Here is a 14,329-nt window from a genome sequence, read left to right on the forward strand (position 1 = left end):
GTTTCTGAATGCTCCATCGAAGATTCACTTGCTAGTCTGCTGCCAGACTCTAGAGGCGCATTGCAACAATCCAGCTGTCTGAGGCACAGTCCTTTGAAATTAGTGAAAACGACCCAAAATTTGCAAAGAGCAGGGAAGAAGGAGTTTAACCACCTTCGTCCAGAGCCCTGGGGAAGGTCAAATACTCAGCGAGCTCATCGTGTTACTTAGCCTGGGGAAAATCATGCAGGAAATTCATGCAGGTGTACAAGACGATGAGAGGCATTGAACGTATGAATATTCAGAGGCTTTTTCCCTAGGGCTGCGATGGTTAGCACAAGGGGGCATACCTTAAGGTGCTTGGATGTAGTTCAAGGGAGATGTCAGAGGTATATTTTTATACACAGAGAGTGGTGGGTGAATGGGATGCACTGCCAGCGACGGTGGTAGAGACGGGTACAATAGGGTCTTTTAAGAGAATCGTAGGTATATGGAGCTTAGGAAAATAGAGGACTATGTGGTAGGGTACTTCTAGGTAGTTACTAGAGTAGGTTACATGGTCGGAACAATGTATAATGAACTGTAATTTGCTGCAGATTTCTATGATTCTACGAAATTCACAGGAAATCTCTTCTCCCACAGAGTGGTGACAAGTTGCAACAGAGAGAGTGACAGGTAAACGGCAGAGATAAATTTTAAAGTACTGACATGGAACAGAAACATGGGCAGGGACCAGATGGGCTGAGTGGCCTCTACAGTGTACATTGTGAGTTTGGCAGTAACAGTAAGTACCTGCGACACGGGATTTGATACAGAACTGATTTATCTTTCTCAGATCCACAATATTAAACATCAGTCTAGTTTAAGGCTAACATCAGCAGAACAGACTCCTCCAATGCTCAGTGACCAGGGTTCAGTCCTGGGTGCGATGAGCAGCCACAAGAACTGCAGAATCTGACAGTAACAGTCCCTCATGAACCTGCAGCTGCCTTCAGTCACCGTGATGGTTAAACATTTAACACGGAGCTGATTTGAACTTCCTCCCTGATGTGAAGTTGCTGGTGCTGCAGCAGCTGGGATGAGTAAAACTCTTTGCTCACTCCGGACAGAAATGTGGCCTCTAATTATTGTGAACTCACCGGAGCATCACAAGGTGGGTTACCTGAATGAGTCTCTTCACACACACGGAGCAGGTGAACAGCCGCTTCGCAGTGCGAAGCTAATGTATCTGCGATGGTCGATTGAATTCCTTCCAAAATGAGAGCCAGTGAATGACGTCATACTGTTAGCAACGTCATGGCAATGTACCCAATCAGATCACGGACATGCTCACGTGATCGGTCTCTCCTTGTAGCGCGTGGGGCGCTGTCTTCTCCAGCATCCCCTCCTCCACATTCAAGGATCGGTGGCATTCAAGCGCTGGTGAACTGACAGATACAGCGGAACTAACGTGCTGTTGTGTTTGTGATACCCATACACAAATCCCTTGATCTTTCTACACTGTTCAAAGTTTACAAAGCACGTCAGTGGGTGAAGGACAACATTTCAACTCAGATTATTTTAGTCCCCATGGTGCCTTCTGATAAAAACACTGTCACAGCTCAAAACAATTTGGAGGAACAAGACTATATTTTCTAATTGACCACCGTTCCAGCATCAGGCACAATATCAAACTCTCTGCTTCCCTCTCTGTATCAAAATGGATCATTCGACATTACTCGTAAATTTGGCCACACGGCCATCAATACTGTCATCCGATACATTCACATAAAACATGAAATGAAACATTGCAAACACAGACCCCTGTGGAACAGCATGAATCACCGACATCCAACCAAAGAGGGCTCCCTTTATCCCTACCCTTTCTGACAAGTAACAGGTGACAGATGTGTGACAGGTAACATTGTGTGAACGGAAGAGACCGTTTGCACCTAAACTGGAAGTGGATTGATATCCTACTATAATAACAGCCTCATGTTTCTTGCATTAGTCTGCGACTTCTCTGTATATTTGTTCCTCTAAATCCGTCTGACTGTTCGGTGTCTGTAATATAGACCACTAACGTGGTTATAACCTTCGTATTTCTCCGTTCTACCCATAACGCCTCCCTAGATGATTTCTCCAGTCTGTCCAGACTGAGCGTTGCAGTGACAATTTCCCTGACTACTTCCGCCACCCATTTTTCTTTAATCCCTGTCTTTTGTCGCATCTAAAACAATGGAACCCCGAATATGGAGGTGAGGGTGGGGCTGAAGCGGAGAATTATACAGCGTATAGAGTGCTGTACAATGGTGTCAGTCTCCCCCTCCCAACCAACACACACACACACACACACACACACACACACACACACACACACACACACACACACACACACACACACACACACACACACACACACACGAAAAACTAACCACTCAGAATAACAGAGCGACCGTGAGAGTTTACTGTTTTACTGTTCAGAACGTGTCACTGGAAAATGTCACCGAACAATTTATTTAATTATATCGCAAAATATGATTTTAAAACTGCAAATGATGGGAGTTTGGGGTAAAATTAAATGTTGGCATCTCATAAAGTCTGGTAGCAATTGCACCAAGTAGTCATTCAGATTGCAGACACTGGGGGACTTTATTTTCTCTACTCTCCTTTCGGGAGTTTATTGTTTTATTTTCTGTAACAGAAGTAATTAAATGCAATATTAAGCCAGCTTGGTTGAGTTTAAGGGGAGTGTCGAACTGGTCTGTTAGGTTTCAGCAGAGAATCCGCCCTGTGGACAGGCAGCTGCTTCCACACAGAAAATCGGGCTGTGAGTCTCACGGAAGAGCATCTCCAGCCCCTACTGATTGCGAGCAGAAGGCATCTTTCACCCTGGTAATGTGATGTGAAATATGCCACGGATCAGTGACCCGTCACCGATCTCTCTCAAACAAGAGAAAATCTGCAGATGCTGGAAATCCGAGCAACACACACAAAATGCTTGTGTCATTGGTTCTATCGATCTTCCCTGTAGCAGAAAGGGTTAAACTTTCTCACATTTGAACGACAGTGTTTTGTCGAACCAGTTGGGATCTGATTTCAGCCGATCGGCCGCTCCCTGTTCTGAGGAATGTGCGCGGTCAGACAGCTGCTTGAACGTAGACCCTGAGCACCGAGTCTCACAGAACAACAAGCTGCATCTTACAAATCAGTCAATCATCTGCCCTCCTCCCCTTTTCATTCCAGTCCTGATGAAGGGACTTGGTCCGCAACGTCGACTGTTTACACTCATCCATAGATGCTGCCTGAGCTGCTGAGTTCCTCCCGTTTTGTGTTTGTTGCCATGGTTACGACAGAACCGTCTGGGGCGATGGTCGGGGCTATTTGTAAGAAACAATCCACTGTATCCACACTCTCAGGATATTCTGGGGAATTAATGTGAGAATAATTCAGCTGCTGATATTTATTTCGCATCTTTCATTCCAAACAACCAGTTATTGGATCAGTGATCAAGGAGATATTTGATTTTTTTTAAGCCACTTCTGACTTGGTGCCTTTTGTGTTCCAACTGTTTCCTGTTTGCATGACTTACATTTTCCACAGGTTAGGTAAAGATTGAGAACAGCTCCAGAACAATGGCCACCTGTTTCAAAGCAAGGGTACGGGAGCTGTACAGCAAACTCCTGTTCCCTTTTCAGAGTTTCATATTTCAGACGAATACATCCTATTGTTCCTGTGCTGATTGTGAGCAATTTGAATTCTTCTTCTCAATGGCCAGTGGAAGAAAATGTCTGTAATTATGTTTAAGCACGGGTTCTTGATAAACAGTGGGACTGAAGTGTTACAGGAATGGACATGGGGGAATACGTAATGAAATTTTACATCAGATCAGCCATGATTTCATGATCGGTAGCAGCAGTTTCGAGGGGCCCTGTGGTCAAATTATGCCTGTTGGTATGTTGACTAGAAAAGCTCTGCCAATTTAATTAATGTAAGCTGATATAATGACTGTATGCGAAAGGAGACAGGATTTTATTTATGTATTTGAACTGAAATCAAACATTAATTATTTACGTCCAGCTTTGAGCTTTATTTAGGTGCCCCAGCTGCGTAAGGAGGTCGAAATTTTGACTAACTCGGTGCTGGATAGCTCGGTATCGGACTGAGAGACATGCTCCTCGTGTCCTGTCAATCCCACTGCAGACTCCCTGGGGCTCTTCGTGCGCGGCCTCACGGCCCGCCCCGCCCCCTGCCCGACACGGGGAGCTCGTTACCCTCGCGCTCCCGGGCTCACTCTGAGACCATTTGGGAAACCTTGCGCGCCCGTCATCTGACAGACAACTGACGTGCGAGTTATCTTGCTCCCATTGCTGCCGGAAAATGTTAATTTACGGCTCATCTCAGGCTGACATGTCAGTACAGGTTAAGCACACTGGTCCAGGTCCACTGCCTCTCACGCGGGACTGTAGCTACCCGGGACCGCACCGAACGCCATCCGGTTACAGCAGCAGATGCAGGTGCTGTCTCCTACTTCAGGTTATAGATATTATCGTTTTCCCTACAGGAGAACGGGTTAAAGCGACTTTGCTCATTTCCTAATGAGAGTGAACTGTTGGATAAATTGGATTTAATTTCAGCAGAAAGGCCGCTCCTGTGTGAGGAATGAGCGCGGATAGGCAGCTAGGGAGACACAGACCCGAGTCCCTCAGAACCACAACCTACGCCTCCCTAATCAATCAATCAATCAATCAATCAATCAATCATATAACCATATAACAAATACAGCACGGAAACAGACCATCTCGGCCCTTCTAGTCCGTGCCGAACGCTTACTCTCGCCTAGTCCCACCGACCTGCACTCAGCCCATAACCCTGCATTCCTTTCCTGTCCATATACCTATCCATTTTTTTTAGAAAATGACAATATCGAACCTGCCTCTACAACTTCTACTGGAAGCTCGTTCCACACAGCTACCACTCTCTGAGTAAAGAAGTACCGCCTCGTGTTACCCCATAAACTTTTGCCCCCCTAACTCTCAACTCATGTCCTCATGTTTGAATCTCCCCTACTCTCAATGGAAAAAAGCCTATCCGTTTCAACTCTATCTATCCCCATCATAATTTTAAATACCTCTATCGTCCCCCCTGAACCTTCTGGCCCTTACCCTTCCTTTCCATTACTGATGAATTTTTTGGCCCGATACGTCGACTGTTTATTTCCCTCCACGGATGCTGCCAGGTCTGCTGAGCTCTTCTCGTAATTTATGCATTGCCATGGCAACGATAGGTCAACGAGGGCCCGCGTGTGGTACAAAGAGCGTATTTAGTTGAAATAAATGTTTGGCTGGACGTTGATACAATTAGAATATTCTTGAAGAATTAAGAAGAGATCCCCGCTGAGCCCCAGTGGCTGGGGTCCCCACATTCCCAACATTGGTAGGAAGCTGGAAGCACAACGGAGAGGCTGTCCGGCCCTTTCTCTGTGGCACTCCCGACCTCTCCGTCAACCCCATCTATCCGACTCTGGGCGAACTTTAACAATCAACAAACAGAATTCATCATAGATACCAGCTGTCTGAATGAAGCTCTGGCTGTCAGAGGAAGGGGTACCTATGTTCCACATTGTCAGAGTGCTTAGTCTACAAGAATTTAGACACTGCAGGACCGAGAGTTCTTCTGTTGTCTAATACACTGTGTGTAGACCCGGCTGGCAATTCAGGTTTACATTAGTGGATCAGTTTTTAAAAAAATACTGATCAGCAAGACACTGCACAGATTAAAGCTATTGGAAACATGATCAACCTAGAAAATCTTCCCCACAGAAATCGGGATTTTGTGACCAAACTCGAGACAAATAGCACCCTGACCACTCAACCAGTTAGAATGTGCAGCCAGGCGAATTCAATGATTGATTTTATTTGCCCTCGGAAATCAAATAAAACGTCCATTTGGTATTTTAAAACACGTGCTCCCCCACACCGGGATCTGATGTCACGTGTGCAGTAATTTACGTCATACATGCGCTGCCTGTACTCGCGCTGAGACGGGTTAACAGCTGAAGCACTAATCACGTCACCTCGCCCCCACCGGCGCTCTCAGCAGAGTATTTACAATCCGCCTTATTCCCATTGATGCGAAGATATGTCAGTCACTTCGCCTTCCTGAGTAAAGAAGTAGCCCCTCGTGTTACCCCATAAACTTTTGCGCCCCTAACTCTCAACTCATGTCCTCATGTTTGAATCTCCCCTACTCTCAATGGAAAAAAGCCTATCCGTTTCAACTCTATCTATCCCCATCATAATTTTAAATATGATATAGCGGCGGCGGACCAGCCAGGAGGGAGTTATCCACGCTGTGCCAGCGTCCCCTCCCGCTCCGAAATCCCCGTCAAAACGGAGCAATCGTCATAGTAAATGATGTACTTTTTGATGTACTTCCGTTTCCCTCCGAGGGAAATTGAGGGCATTTGTGAAGCGTCTCCTGCGACCGGAGTCTGATGTATCGCTGAGAGGTAGGAGGAGACCGCTCGGCCCGTCGGCTTGATGCTGGTTCCCTGGGGCGGGAGGGATTTCGGCAGAAGTATGAGGGAGAGGGGGGATTTTATTGAAAGGATAAAGATGGTGTGACAGGAGGCGGACAAGATGTTTGTCCAGGTGGGGACAGGAGCGTCTCATCTGTGGAAATGTCTGAGCCCATGGTGGTGGCGAGCAGAGGGATTCACCACATTGGGGAGTAAACATCGGCAGACTGTCGTGGGGCCAAATGGTCTGGGGAAACTGATGATCGAAGTAGTGCAGGGGAGGGGCAAAGATAGACTGGCCCGGGGTCATATTGAGTGACAGGACGGGCCGGATGGGCCTTCTCCTGTTCATATTGTATCTGTGTTTAATGAGAAGGAATACCCAGATCCTTCTTGGTCCTGCAGGATGTCCCAGTGGGTGTTGAAGGGACTGGTGCTTGGAGCCCAGCTGTTCCCAAACTGTCAACCATTTGGCTGAGAGAGGAAATTCAACATTTCCAAGTCAGTTGTTGACACAAAGTGCATATTTATTTTTCGTCATGACATAAATCCAATAGTTCTATATTGCTAATTACACCGAGTCGTACAATTTATGTTCTGTTTGTTATCTAAATGTACTTGCCTGTGATGCTGCTGCACGCCAGTGTTTCTCTCTACCTGTACCGTCCCGTACTTGTGCACTTGGCAATAAATTAAACAGGACCTGAGAAATCTCAGTTAGATTTGAGTAGTGATGATCATCTTGGCAGCTCGGTAGGTCGAATGTAAACGCAAGACCATTAGCAGTGTTGATGAGCACAGGGGTCTTGGAGTCCAAGTGCACAGATCTCTGCAAGTGACTGCACACATTGATAGGTTGGTTAAGAGGGCAAATGTAATGCTTAACATTATTCGAGGGATTGAGTTCAAAAGTCGGGAAGTTGGGTTGCAGCTTGATAAAACTCGTGTTAGATCACATCTGAAGTATTTCATATAGTTCTGGTCGCCTGATTCGAGGTAATATGTCGGGGCTTTGGAAAGGGTGAAGAAGCTATTTACCAGGATACTGCCTGGATTACAGGGCATGAGCCATATTGGGTTCTGGAGCGATGCAGGCTGGTGTGAGATTTTAAAGATTATGAGAGACATAGGTAGAGCGACAAAGGATATTCTTCTATAATGGTAGAAATATTTAACACCAGAATCCATGCATTTAAGGTGAGAAGGGACAATTTTAAAGAAGATGTCAGGGGCAAGTGTTTCTGACACAGAGAGTGCTGGTTCGCTGGAATGTGCTGCCTGGGGTGCTGGTAGAGGCAGACACACTGCGGACTTCTGAGAGACGTTTCAATAGACACACAGATGCGAGGAAAATAGTAAAACATATGGACATTTTGTAGTCAGAGGGGATTTGATTGGTTAACAATTTGATGACAAATTTAATTGGTTAATCACAACATTTTGGGCCGAAGGGCCTGTTCCTGTGCTGTACTGTTCTATGTTCTAGTTCTCTTGTACAGACTTTTCAGCGTAACAGAGCTAAAAGGAGTGAGTGGGAACAACAGACAAGGTGAAGTCCTGTTTCTTCTGCAGGAGAAACAGAAACACTGAGTGTGTTGAAACGATGAGGTACTGCGGTGCCGTGGGTGGGGAGGGAGGTCAAAAGTACATTGTATTGATTGTAAGTCTCATTGGTATAAGACTGAAAATGAGTTTAACAATTATTTGGGCTGTTTTGCGATTGCACCTGAAATATGGTGTAAAATCCTGCTCCCCATACTTACACGGGTTATATGCACCAAAAAGCAAATTGCCGGAGAAAGTCAGTGCGTCAGGCAGCATCTGTGGAGGGAAATGGACCGTCAACATTTTGAGCTGAGACTCTCTCTAGACTGAGAGTGGACGGGAAATAGTCAGAAAAAAGAGGTGAGGGGTGGGGATGGGGCAAGAGCTGGGGTGTGAGAGTCTTATCCTCTGGTGGCTAATGGGAACCAGGTGCTGGTGATTGAGAGGAATTGGGAAAGATTGGGAATCAAGTGTGGCGATTGAGGACCAATTAGGGTGGAAAGGGAAGAGGTGGGAAATGCCAGCCAGAACCATGACAGGTCTAGTGTGTCGTGGGAATGACCGTCCTCAATATTCAGGAGAAGTAGAGTCTTTCGGTTAATATTGTAATCCTGCAGTGTAGTGGCCCTTGATACGAAAGTGGGTGAGATGCTACAGGTGAGAGGTAGGGTTGATGAGCCGAGATCACAGTCAGATCTGTATGGGTCACAGTGAATGCGGGATGCCACTGTAATTAAATCTCCCGTCAGCAACTTCTGGCTGACAAAAGCACATCCAGTGGATTTAATGTTAAAAGGGTTTTCATCACACATTAAGGAGACGCAGCTCAGGTATATGTAAATAAATGTGAGGGCGGGGAAACACACCAGCGGGAGAAAAGTAAACAGACCTTGTCGTCATATTTTTATCTGATTGATAATTTTATTTATTTCCAGTAAGTGAACAGTAATCTGAATGGGGAAATATATTCTTATCTTGCTGTACTCTATAGGGCGTGGTTATCTCCAGACCGTTGCTGCCTTGCCCATTATTGTAATGGCCCCATGGTGGACAAATATTAAAGATTGCTTTATAAACGGCCCGATTCTGATATCAGTGCAGCTGCAGGCAGCGGGGATACAGTGAAGTCTGGCGAAAGCGGCTGTCCACTGTTTAAAAGAAAAAAGTATTCCCAACCAGTTGACAGAGCTGGTCCTGCTGTTGTGTCTTTCCAATAAACCCTTATCTAACTTTGCCCTCAGCTGTCACTGACCTTTTCAGTTTGAGAATGAATTTGTCCAGAACTAAACAATAAATTAATTAATGAGACCAACCGAAAAGAAACCAACTGGAGGGGGACTAATATCCTTGCGGGAGGGTTTGCTAGTGCTGCTTCGGGGGCTTTAAACTAGATATGCAGGGAGAGGACAACCAGAGAATTAGAACAGATAGTGAGGTTAAGGAACATTAAGGTCATGTGAGAGCTGCAATTATAGTGCATGGAGTAAAGCCAGATCTAACATATAAGAGGCTTTGAGGAAAGAGAAACAGAAAAAAGGGCGTAAACGTAGTAAGTTAGAAGGGCTAAAGTGCGTGTACATCAATGCAAGAAGCATCAGGAACAAAGGTGATGAACTGAGAGCTTGGATACATACATGAAATTATGATGTACTGGCCATTACAGAGACTTGGCTGGCACCGAGGCAGGAATGGATTCTCAATATTCCTGTATTTCAGTGCTTTAAAAGGGATAGAGAGGGGAAAATGCGGAGAAGGGTGACAATACTGGTCAGGGCTACTATTACAGCTCCAGAAAGGGTGGGTACTGTCGCAGGACCCTCTTTTGAGTCAGTATGGGTAGATGTCAGGAACAGGAAGGGAGCAGTTGCTCTTTAACTTTAACTTTCCTAATATTGATTGGCACCTGATTAGTTCCAATGATTTAGACGGGGCAGAGATTGGTATGTGCACCCAGGAAGGATTCCTGTCACAGTATGTTGACAGGCCGTCGAGGGGAAATGCCATACTCGATTTAGTATTAGGTAACGAACCGGGTCAGGTCACAGATCTCTCAGTGGCGGAACATCTGGGGGACCGTGACCAACGTTCGCTGACCTTTAACATTATCGTGGAAAAGGATTGAATCAGAGAGGACAGGAAAATTTTCAATTGGTGAAGGGCAAATTATGAGGCTATAAGGCTAGAACTTGCGGGTGTGAAATGGAATAGTGTTTTTTTTTTTCTCTGGGGAATTCACTCTGGACTTGTCGTCGATGTTTAGGGATCTCTTGCAGGATGTTGCGGATATACTTGTCCCGGTGATGAAGATAAAGAATGGAAGTGTGACGGAACCATGGGTTATAAGTAAGGTGGAGAATCTAGTCTGGTGGAAGACGGCAGCATGCATGAAATCAAGGATCAGTTGGGTCTATTGAGGAATATAGGGTAGCAAGAAAGTAGTTTAAGAAGGGGCTGAGGAGAGCAAGAAGGGTGCATGAGAAGGCCTTGGCGATTAGTGTAAACGAAAGCCCCAAGGCGTCCGTTAATTATGTGAAGAACAAAAGGATGAAAGGAGTGAAGGTAGGACCGATTAGAGATAGAAGTGGGAAGATGCCTGGAGGCTGTGGAAGTGACCGAGGCCCTCAGTGAATACTTCTCTTCGGTATTCACCAATGAGAGGGAACTTGATGACGGTGAGGACAATATGAGTGAGGTTGATGTTCTGGAGCATGTTGATATTAAGGGAGAGGAGGTGTTGGAGTTGTTAAAATACATTAGGACGGATAAGTCCCCGGGACCTGACGGATTATTCCACAGGCCACTCCACGAGGCAAGGGAAGAGACTACCGAGCCTCTGGCTGGGAACTTTATATAACCATATAACAATTACAACACGGAACTGGGCCATCTCGGCCCTTCTAGTCCGTGCCGAAAACTTACTCTCACCTAGCCCCATCTACCTGCACTCAGCCCATAATCCTCCATTCCTTTCCTGTCCATATACCTATCCAGTATTTTTTAAATGACAAAATCGAACCTGCCTCTACAGCTTCTACTAGAAGCTCGTTCAACACAGCTACCACTCTCTGAGTAAAGATGTTCCCCCTCGTGTTACCGCTGAACTTTTGCCCCTTAACTCTCAGGTCATGTGCTCTTGTTTGAATCTCCCCTACTCTCAATGGAAAAAAGCCTATGCACGTCAACTCTATCTATCGCCTGATAATTTTGAATACTGCTATTAAGTCCCTCCTCAACCTTCTATGCTCCAAAGAATAAAGAGCTAACTTGTTCATACTTTCTCTGTAACTTAGGTGCTGAAACCCAAGTCACATTCTAGTAAATGTCCTCCTTCTCCACGGGAATAATACCGGCGGAATGGAGGGAGGCGAATGATTCCCCTTGTTTAAAAAGGTAGTAGGGATAGTCCGGGTAATTATAGACCAGTAAGCCTTAAGTCTGTGGTGGGAAAGCGGTTGGAAAAGATTCTTAGCAATAGGATCTATGGGCATTTAGAAAATCATGTTGTGATCAGAGACAATCAGCATGGCTTTGTGAAGGGCAGATCGTGGCTAACAAGCCTGATAGAGTTCTTTGAGGAGGTGACCTGGCATATAGACGAGGGTAGTGCAGTGGATGTGATCTACATGGATTTTAGTAAGGCATTTGACACGGATCCACACGGTAGGCTTATTCAGAAAGTCACAAAGCATGGGATCCCGGGAAGTTTGGCCAGGTGGATTCAGAACTGGCTTGCCTGCGGAAATCAGAGAGTCGTGGTGGAGGGAGTAAATTCAGATTGGAGGGTTGTGACTAGTGGTGTCACAGAAGGATCGGTTCTGGGACCTCTACTTTTTATGATATTTATTAACGACCTGCATGTGCGGGTAGAAGGGTGGGTTGGTAAGTTTTGCAGACGGCACAAAGTTTGGTGGTGTTGTGGATAGTGTATAGGTTTGTCGAAGGTTGCAGAGAGACATTTATAGGATGCAGAAGTGGCCGAGAAGTGGCAGATGGAGTTCAACCTGGAGAAGTGTGAGTTGGTACACTTTGGAAGGACAAACTCCAAGGCAGAGTACATAGTAAATGGCAGGATACAGGGAAGTGTGGAGGGGCAGAGGGTTCTGGGGATACATGTCCACAGATAGCTGAAAGTTGCCTCACAGGTAGATCGGATAGTTAATAAAGCTTATGGAGTGTTAGCTTTCATAAGTCGAGGGATAGAGTTTTAGAGTCACGGAATAATGATGCAGCTCTATAAAACTCTGGTTAGGCCACACTTGGAGTACTGTAACCAGTTCTGGTCGCCTCACTATAGGAAGGATGTGGATGCATTAGAAAGGGGACAGAAGAGATTTACCAAGATGCTGCGCGGTTTAGAGAGTATGCATTTTGATCAGAGATTAAGGGAACTGTACTCTGTGTAGAGAAGGAGGATGAGAGGAGACATGATAGAGGTATACAAGATATTACGAGGAATAGATAGAGTGGACAGCTAGCGCCTCTTCCCCAGGACATCACTGCTTAATACAAGAAAACATGGCTTTAAGGTAAGCGGTGGGAATTTCAAGGGGGATATTATAGAAAGGTTTTTTTTTTACTCAGTGCGTGGAATGCACTGCCTGGGTCATTGATTGAGGTAGGTACACTAGTGAAATTTAAAAGACTACTAGACAGGTATATTGAGGAACTTAAAGTGGGGGTGATATGGGAGGCAGGGTTTTAGGGTCGTCACAACATTGTGGGCAGAAAGGCCTGTGCTGTACTGTTCTATGAAGTAGGATCCCTGGAGCAGACTGAATTGGGATCTTTGTCACTGTGCACTGAAATACAATCGTAAACCGGTGCCAAACAACACAATACAACCAATGGCTTGACTGAGTTTTTGTGTGCAGCAGTTCAAGCACTGGATAACAGGTTGTGAACTTACATCTTGATTAGTGTGTGGTCCAGTTTGATGAGCTTGTCTTCAACTGAACGATCCGCAGGTTGTGTTCACTTACTGTTTGGACCCCGAGAATTCAATGCTCAGATTCACTGGAAACAAATCCAGAGCTCAGCACTCGTTTTTTTTTTCCCTGTAAATTTTCGTGCTACTTTTAGCAAAAACAGTGCATCTTTAAACATGACTAACTAAAACAAAATTGAAAACTAAATCTAAATCTCACTGGCTGTTTATAACAAATACCAAAGGGCCCGGTACTGTGCACGTCCTGTACCTAATACTGCGGCCATTGATTGTATGTCCGTGTTTTTCTACACCTGTGGCCCGTTCATTTCAATATTCGGCATGCTACACGTCCAACGACGCTTCTCTGCACAATGCAGTTGTAGCGTGGTTATTTGAGTTACTGTCGCCTTCCCGGCAGATTGAACCAATCTCGCTTTTCTCATTCGAACTCTCTCATTAACAAGGCGTTTTTCCTCTCAGAACTGCCGCTCACTGATCTTTTTTTTCGCTCCATTCTCCGCCAAATTGAGACTGTTGAACGTGACAATCCCAGGAATCAGCAGTTCCTGAGAATCTGGCACCAACAAACATTCCACTCTCAGAATCACTGAGATCACATTTTCATCTCCAATGCTATGTTTGTTGGAGACGGATCGTATCCTGTACTAAGGACCAGGATAATGAGAAACCCACTGATAAAACTGGGAGACCGTTTCACTGAACACCTACGCTCGGTCGGCCAGAGAAAGCAGGATCTCCCAGTGGCCACACATTTTAATTCTACGTCCCATTCTCATTCTGATATGTCTATCCATGGCCTCCTCTACTGTCAAGATGAAGCCACACTCAGCTTGGAGTACCAACACCTTATATACCGTCTGGGTAGCCTCCAACCTGATGGCATGAATATTGACTTCTCTAACTTCCGCTAATGCTCCTCCTCCCCTTCTTACCCCAATGTCTGATTTATTTATTTTCCCCCTCCCCTTTTTTCTCTCTCTGCCCATCACTCTTTGTCTGTTTTCCATCTCCCTCTGGTGCTCCACTCCCCCTTTCTTTTTCCCTAGGCTTCCAGTCCTAAGATCCTTTCCCTTCTCCAGCTCTGTATCCCTTTTGCCAAAACACTTTTCCAGCTCTGAGCTTCACCCCACCACCTCCGGTATTCTCCTATTATTTCGGATTTTCCCCCACCCCTTCTTTCAAATCTGTTACTCCCTTTTCATTGCTTCTCCCTATAGATGCTGTCTGGCCAGCATTTCGTGTGTGCCGCAAAATAAAACTGTAGGTTTACTTAATGTTTATCACCAGGAGCTGACTGAACATTAGCCAGGAACTTTGCTTATTCCTTTATTGCGGGATCGACACTAGCGGTCCATCCT

The sequence above is a fragment of the Hemitrygon akajei genome, unplaced genomic scaffold (assembly GCF_048418815.1).
Source record: "Hemitrygon akajei unplaced genomic scaffold, sHemAka1.3 Scf000117, whole genome shotgun sequence".
Classification (NCBI taxonomy): Eukaryota; Metazoa; Chordata; class Chondrichthyes; order Myliobatiformes; family Dasyatidae; genus Hemitrygon; species Hemitrygon akajei.